The sequence below is a fragment of the Symsagittifera roscoffensis genome, chromosome 6, assembly GCF_963678635.1.
Source record: "Symsagittifera roscoffensis chromosome 6, txSymRosc1.1, whole genome shotgun sequence".
In the NCBI taxonomy this organism is placed as follows: domain Eukaryota; kingdom Metazoa; phylum Xenacoelomorpha; order Acoela; family Convolutidae; genus Symsagittifera; species Symsagittifera roscoffensis.
In genome coordinates this window covers 42,859,385-42,868,381 of record NC_087067.1, presented here as the reverse complement: position 1 = coordinate 42,868,381, position 8,997 = coordinate 42,859,385, and positions in this window count along the sequence as shown.

Genomic DNA, 8,997 nt, shown 5'->3' with positions numbered 1-8,997 from the left:
AAAACCTTAATGGAACTAGGAATCTCACTCAACAAGATGTTCAAACACCATCACACTTCATAAATGAAGAAATCGTCCAGACAACAACAACTACACAACAAAGTATTTCACCGATACGTCCAAATTTAACAACACCAAGAAATACAAACACTTCACTAGCACAGGTAACCTTAAAATCAACCGTTAAACCTTCGGTTGCTCCAAAATATTCACAAATGGATTATCAAACATATAGACCCATGACAAAATGGTCAAAAACACGCAGAACGTTCACAAAAAACACTTTTGCAGAACACAATTATAAATACGCACATTCATCAAAAACAAACTATCCCCCACGAAAAAATAATAATAATCAGATAAGATCTCAATATTGGGATAACCCAATGGCAACAACCAACTCAGTAAATTTTCAAACTAATTCACATCCTCCACAGGATCGTAGTGAAAATTACCCATTCTTTCAACAGAATAAAAATAAAAAACAAGCACCTCATCAAACGGATTATATATCCTCTGATGATGATTATTTACAACCAGATATATTTGCACCATACACTCAAGAATATCGTGGACAAAGAGTGCAGAAACCACATACATATCATAGAAATTTTTCTCCACATCCAATAGATACACAAAATCAACAACCAATACAAATGCAAAACCCAATTAATACACAATCTTTTCAACCAATTCAGCCACAAAACCCAATGATTACACACTCGTATCAACCAACACAAATGCAAAATGAAATACCACTCCCATATTACCTTCAACAACACGAAATAACAAAAAATCAACTTTCAAATTTTTCACAAATGCCAAATGCCGCAGAATCATTACAAATGACAATGAAACCATACCTTATGGGTGGATCATCAATAACATCAAACAAACCATTAATGGTATTCACAGGAACAGACCCTGAATATTCTGTAGAAGATTATTTAAATGGAGTAACAGCAAATTTAATTTTAAATATAGGACCTGAACCAATTAATACGCCACTACATCAAAATTGGATACATCGACGCACAGCGTTGATACAGACAACCTTAGACGGCGCAGCCCAAAAATGGTTTTCAGTATTGCCTATAGAAATAAAATCAAATTGGAAAAGATTTACACAAGAATTTTTAAAAAAGTTTGACTCCGAGAGAAATAAACAACAACAAAGAGTTTTATGTAATGAAAATCGCAGATTACCAAATGAAACCATCAAACAACTAGCAGTACGTATCGAAACACTAGTTCGAAAAGCATATTCATTAAATACACACGACTATAAAAACACAAAAATGACAGAAATCTTAATGATGACCTTAACACCTCAATTAAGGAAAATAGCAATGAAAAAGAGAGCATCCCATCCCTCCTCAATTCGAGAGCCCGATTTAGATTTTCGAAAACTAGTAGACAAACTAGAGCAAGCGGAAATCACAATGAAACTTGAAGAAACAGAAAATCTGAAATTACAATATGTTAATCGAATTGAAACAAATACCACAAATATCAACAATATACAGGAATCAGATAAAGACCTCGTTGAAAAAATCACTGAAATACTCAATATTTATGAAAAACACCCAAACTTTAAAGGCAAACCATCTTTCAAAAAATGGTGTAATTATTGCCGACGATACGGACATAGTATTTCTGAATGTAGACAAAAACAACAGGACAATCAAAACAATTCTCAAAAATATAAAGAACCAAATAAATCATTCTATCAATACATGAAGAAAGATCAAAATCTACCAAACAAAAATGTATACAGCAACAACAGTTCAGGAAAACCACTTCCGAACAATACCAATTACACGAGAAATCAATCACCATATAACTCAAGTTATAGAGGAAGATCACCAGAACGAAGAAATACACAGAATTCTTCACAAAATCATTACAATAGACCAAATAGTCGAAATAACTACTCCAGATCAAATTCAAATACAACACAATTTGTTTCTAGATCTAATTCCCAATCAAGGAATAAATACTATCCACACAATCAATCACGAAACTCATCATATAATAGAAATAGAAACTACTCCAATAATCGAAATAGAAGTTATTCAAACAACCGAAATCAGAATTACCCGAACAATCGAACAAGGAATAACTCATATAACAGATCAAACTATAACAGATCAAACGATAATTATCAAAACAGATCACGAAACAATTCACAAAATCGACATTCAAGTTATAATAATCGTTATAGAAATTATTCCCAATCACCGCACAGAAATAATAACCATTATAATAATTCTAACAATCGCCACAGAAGTAGTACACCTAAACATCAAAGACGTATTAATCAAGTACAATCAAATCCAGAAACAACATCAGACCCCCCAGGTATTGATGACACAGTAAATGACGAACTACAACTAAATCAAATAAACTGTAGATCATCAGATTCAGAAAGTGATACAGAAAACACCATCTCCATCAATATGATAGCAGTCGAAAATGACTACGAACCTATTATATATGAACAACCTTTTTCATCACATATATATGAAAATCAATTAGAACTCCTTCACAATTATTATATTGAACCCATCCATTCCACACAAACGGCACAAGAAACTAACGAAAACAACACTGTAAATAAAACCAATGAAAATGACAAAACAAAATGTTTAAATACAAATCACATCTATCAAAATATACAAAAAGAACAAGCCAAAAAAAAAATTTGGACAATACCATTTCTTTTAGAAAGTCCAAAAAACAAAGAATTTCAACCACCAGATCTTGAAATTGATTTTTTAATTGATTCAGGAGCAGAATCAAACATAATAAACATTCCCACATGGAATGAGATAAAAACATTACACCCAAAACTAACACCTCTTGCAACCTCCAGTAAACTAGCAACAGCACAAGGATCAACATTGGTAAACTATGGAAAAATTCAATTATTTCTTCTCCCCACAAGAACAATAGAACAAATAAAATTTTAAATAAACCATTTAAACAAATATTTCATATCACTGATATTAAACACAATATCATTGGAATACCATTTATCTCTAAATATATACCAACAATCAACATCTTGAATAGTAAAAAACTAATCAAAGATAAATACACAAAAACAAAAGACACATCCCTAACATTTTTTCAAAGATTAAATAAACAACCACCATTCTTTTCAAAATTTTATCCAATATATAACCAACAAAGAAAACACCTGAAACCACTTTCAGGAAACATATATAATTGTTCAATAAAACAAAATCACCAATATGATAAAAATCAAAATAAACAACAACTCTATATGTCAGACTTTGAATTCAAACCTATCCATAAGTTTTTCAAAATCACAATTTCATCCATAAAATATTTGAAAAACTCGAATTCAGATATTATTTCGTTACATGTATACAACAATACACCGTATCAAGTAACATTACCTTTAGGACTTTTAGGATATTGCAAAACCAACGCTACGATATCACCAATACATGAAAAAGCATACCGCGTAAATAATATACTCCAATTATTAGATATTTGTCAATCCACATTAACGGCGCACACGGAAGATTAACTTATGACATACACGATAAACACTGGATACTGCACATTGGTATAAATAACCCATCAAACTGCAAAGCAGACACAAAAAATAAAGGATATCAACAAATAATGTTTTTCGATTGGAAAATACAACTCGAAAAAATACAACTCACACGCGATTTATCTGACAACACAATGATCTATCAAGGAATTAGATTACCTTGTAAAAACGATCAAGGCTATTGTGACCCTACAACACGAACACAAGCAACAATTGTTTGGTTCCCCGAAGACACATGTACAACATTTCAAGTAGCAAAAATACACGCTCGAATGATAAAATTTTACGAAAAATATTTTATACAATCAATTCCATATGAACAAGTAAATCCATCACGAAAACAAAGTTCTAATTTTAGAAACATACACAATATAGAAAATAAATTGACACGTTTTCAAATATATCAAGAAACAGAACTTGCATGTAAATACAGAAACCCACTTCACAAAACACAATACTCCGAAATATTAGTTGAATACGAAAAAGGATTCGACATGACCACTGGAAAAATAAAAATCGACCCATACGCCACAAGTCATCCTATAAACGAAGGAACATCATATATACCAGTTAATTTTCAAAAAAGTAAAGGTCAACCTGGTGGACATCTAAAACCCCATGACACTAGAAGCACACGATTACAAGAACTATCACTAATGAATAGTACATATTTCGGTAATATCCACTATGATATTCACTTAGATATGAAATAAGACTACACAATTAGCCGAATTTTTCAAGAAATGTCACTCTCTGAATTAGAAACACTTCACCAACTATGCGAATTAGAAAGGACACAAATCCTACAATCACTTGCACTAGCAGTATTAAAAATACCCTACGCAGGATATTTACTATCAGGAAATAGATCAAATTTTTTAGACTACGAAGGAAACATTTTATGGTTTTATACCTGTACCAAAAAAGTATCACCACTATATGTTTTTGAAGATAAACGATGCTATAAAAGAATCCCTATCTTTTATAAGAATAAAGTACATTTCGTTGACACACTTTCAAGACGAACCTATTTCTGGGATACCGCAGTCCCATGTGGATCAAAAAATAGCCACAATGTAGTACAACTGAACCCTGAGATGAAGATAAATATTACCTCCATACCCCATACCCCACATTAATGCAATCACTCAAAAAATTTTCACCTGAAAGCATTAGAGCTATTGCTCGAAACCCAAATATCGACCTACAATCAATTGGAATATATTCAAAATCCGATATCCAACATCACATTAGAACACAACAATTCCAAGAATTATTGACACAAATGGACACTATACAAAGACAATCAATTGACCAAAACTTACGCAAACTTGCCGAAACCGCAGGATTTGTAGATATTTATACACAAGATTATAGCGGATATTTTAAAGACATTAAAGACTATATATATCTAAACGGAGAAAAATACCGACCACAAGATATCTCACCTATAAATATTTTTAGCTTTGTTACACTAAAAAATGAAATTCTTGATTTTCTAGGATGGCCCTATTACATCTTAGAAAAATTAACTATTTTATACGCAATGTTTAACTTTATAGGATTTCTTTTTTCACTTTTAAAAGGAATCTATAATACATGCGCTATACACACACAAGTAAATAGACAAGCAAGTGTAGCACGAATACTATTTGCAGGATTTTTTGGAATTTTTTCATCATCAATAAACAAAATTCTTTTAGACGCACAAATAAAAGAATACAACACAAAAATAGCAACAAGACAGAACACATACGACGAAGAACATAACAATGTAGAAATAACGCCTACAGCACCACAGTTACCATCCCTACCACATAATCATCCATTATCCCTAGTTCCACGAAATTTTCGAAATTTAGCAATAACACATAATCCAAATTTTAGACCAACCATATCACAAAGTCCCATTAAACATATAATGACACATCATTCACTAGATGAAAATACATATGAACAAATTATAGAACAACCCCATACCACCGCTTTTCAGTCTCAAAATAATAATTTTTTTAGCCCACGATGAGCCGACAACTTGGATCCCTACACCGCTCAAATTCCCATCCAACCAACCTCAACACTCCAATTACAATAATTCCACTTTTTGCTTTCCCGCCACCCGATTTCCCAACCAGTAATATAATATCAGGCATGAATTCAGACACTAATTCACATATCTCAGCTTTATACTCCATTTCACAACTCAATAACCCAAATATTGAAACCCCTGATGAATTTGCAGACTCTGAACCATCTCCATCCAATAATTTTCAAACCAACTCCTCAATTTTTTCAACACCCCCTTTTCAACCAATCCCACCAAATAACCCACTCCCATCCATTTCTACACCCTCTTATGCTTCACAAGCCACCCCAACCTACTCTTCATTTCATTCAGACCGATCATCCAATTCTCCAGATACTCCCCAAATCTCCCAAGAACTAGATAATTTTATCACCCTACAACAACAACCCTTCCACCTTGACACCCCCACTATAAATCAGATTTCATCCACAATAGAATCATCAAACCCATCTACCCCTACACCCTCTTCAGCTTATACCGCATCATTAGCACCATCATCCACACCCACCGAATCATCAAATAGCACTAATAGAGCTTATCGCACTTTCAAAAGAAAATTCCCAAACCATCCATTTCCAACAAAACCAGGAACAGCCCGTGAATATATTAATCATCCAAATCACACTAACACGAAAGATTTTTTAGCAATCACCTTACCTTCATTTCCACAGTATACTTTGAACACCCCTAACGACACTAACGGCACACGTAGTTTTGTAGATGAACAAGTTTTAATGCCTACACTTCATTGGACATCATATTATCATTTTCCTAATCCCCTTTGCCTACCTATATCTAATACTCACATCGATATAGAAAGAAATCAAAATATGCTATATCGACTCACCACACCACTAACACATAGACAATTTACTTATATAGGATATAAAAAGTCACTAAAAACATTCACTGCACCCCGAGCTAACGGATATACACTAGAATATTACGATCATTACATAATCCGAGCTAACCAAGACCAATTTTTAGATGATGATCGCTTCGCTAACCCACAAATCACAGAAACATTATTCATCAAAACACCATATGTATTTAAACTCAATATATTTGATCGCAAATTCGACCACGTCATTTCTGAAGCACTAACCGACATGCAAGCTTACGAAAGTTTTCAAGAAAGATTTCAATTATTTTCACTAACCTTCAATTTCCTTGCACCACATGAACGCGATTTGCACTGCTCACACGACATTATGTTACGAACTAAACAAACCCACACATATACATACTATCGCTTCATACAAAATCATTTTGACCTGCACACTCCATCAAGACAACCACACCACCGTTTTCAGTTTATTAACTCTAAATACACTTCACCATTTTTTCTTAACTTCACATATTGCATCAAAGATACTAACCTTCACGGTATTCTTCGCAATTATGATCCCATAACCCAAATGTATATTTTTTGTCCCATCACGAAGACCTTCAACGCAGAAGAATCCAGACCCTTCCTTATCCCACATGAATTTATTCAACCTATAGAAATCCCGATATTAGAATTCATCCACAACACTAAATACAATCACAAATTATATAATCTCATCCAAAACACACCTTATGAGTTTGCAGTTGGCACTGAAGAACTAAAAACTATTAAAGCACTTCAATTGCTTTGGCCACTGCTTCAAACTAAAAACATCATTCGCATACTAGCAAAATTACTAACAAATTCCGACATAATACACAACATCTTCCCCCACGGTTTTTTCCCCGACGACTAACAGGTAAGTATAATTTATACATATTTTTCACTAATAGTTTTTGAAATAAATACTAACCAATCTTTATCCATGTCTTATTTAGATTTTTAGTCTTCATCCCACGATAATCTGCAACGACACAAGAGAAAAATAAAAATTTAAAACTTCTTCAAATTCTTCAAAACTCTATTAATATTTTGCACTAGATAAATTCAATAAAATTCATACTAATGTAGTAAATTAATTTATAAATTTTTTCCCTAAAAGCAGTAATTCTAATAATGATGAAAATTTGTAACTTAAATTTTCCCCAAAACTAGCAGTAAAATTGAAATTCTATGTAGTAAATTGATAAGACGAAAATGCAGTACTAACCTTTTGATATTTCCATTCACTCGCACAAGAATTCTATCCAAACTCGCACAGCTCGCCCACGAAGAATTGTTTAAATAATGAATTTCAGTTTCAAGTTTTCACACTCAACAATTCTAACACAAGATAACAAATTTCAAACTTTCCTTTAACCCGGTTGGAAAGGAATTATATACCAAACAAAACTAACCAACGCAGCTTACTAAACACCAAAAATCATAGAATAACAGCATGACTAAGAAAAGGAAACCAACGGTACTCAAACCGGATTAACCCAGTTTAAAACTGGATAATTTATTCTTTTGAAGACTATTATAAAGTCTAAGAAAGAAATAATAAAACACAAAAAAGTCGAAAGACAAACCCATACCAAAAACAATTTGGTTTTTGAAAAAAGGACACAACCAACGAAACATAAGAAAAACCACAACAAACCCAACATAAAACGTTATCACATAACAGGACCTCTCACAGAAACCGCACGAAATCATACTCCCACTCCTGGCCTAACCCACTAGAGAGGACGTCCTGAGCATGCTCTATAGCCGGCCTAACCCACCGCGCTACATCCACGCTTTGTGACCACACTTCTATTTTTAATAAGAGGTACTCAAGGGTGAGTAACTCTTCAAAATAACCGAACTAAAACAAAAAGCTTTTGTGAAAACAAATAACCAAAATCATAATTAAAACACTGAACTAATAAAAATTTTATAAAATGTAAATTATACCTTGCAGTATATAGATTAACATACAACACCAAAGACGAACATCCAAAGACAAAATGACCCCACTACACTCGAAAAAGAATGGCCAACCACAATCAATATGCCAACCACAATCACAACTCAAAGGATTTATAGTACGACTTGACTTCGCAGAAAAGGACTTCCTTGAACTAGACCAGTGACCACCTCGATGTTCAAGTATACGTACAGATCCGAGTAACCAGGCATCCCCTCCACGCACAATCTCCACGCCATTCCCAGACTAGGTTGAACACAAAAGAAGTTCTCTACATGAAACAGAAAAACCTGTCATAGCAAACCATTCTGAAATCAGATTTGAGTTTGTTGAGAAAACCCAGTCGTTGTCATAAGAAGACACAACGATTGATCCTGGAACTTCTCTAACAAGAGAACCCAGAAGAAAAATGATGTTCGCCAAATACCAACGTCCATCATCCATCCTTTGAATTGCAGAAAGACTATTCTAAAAAACTCTGT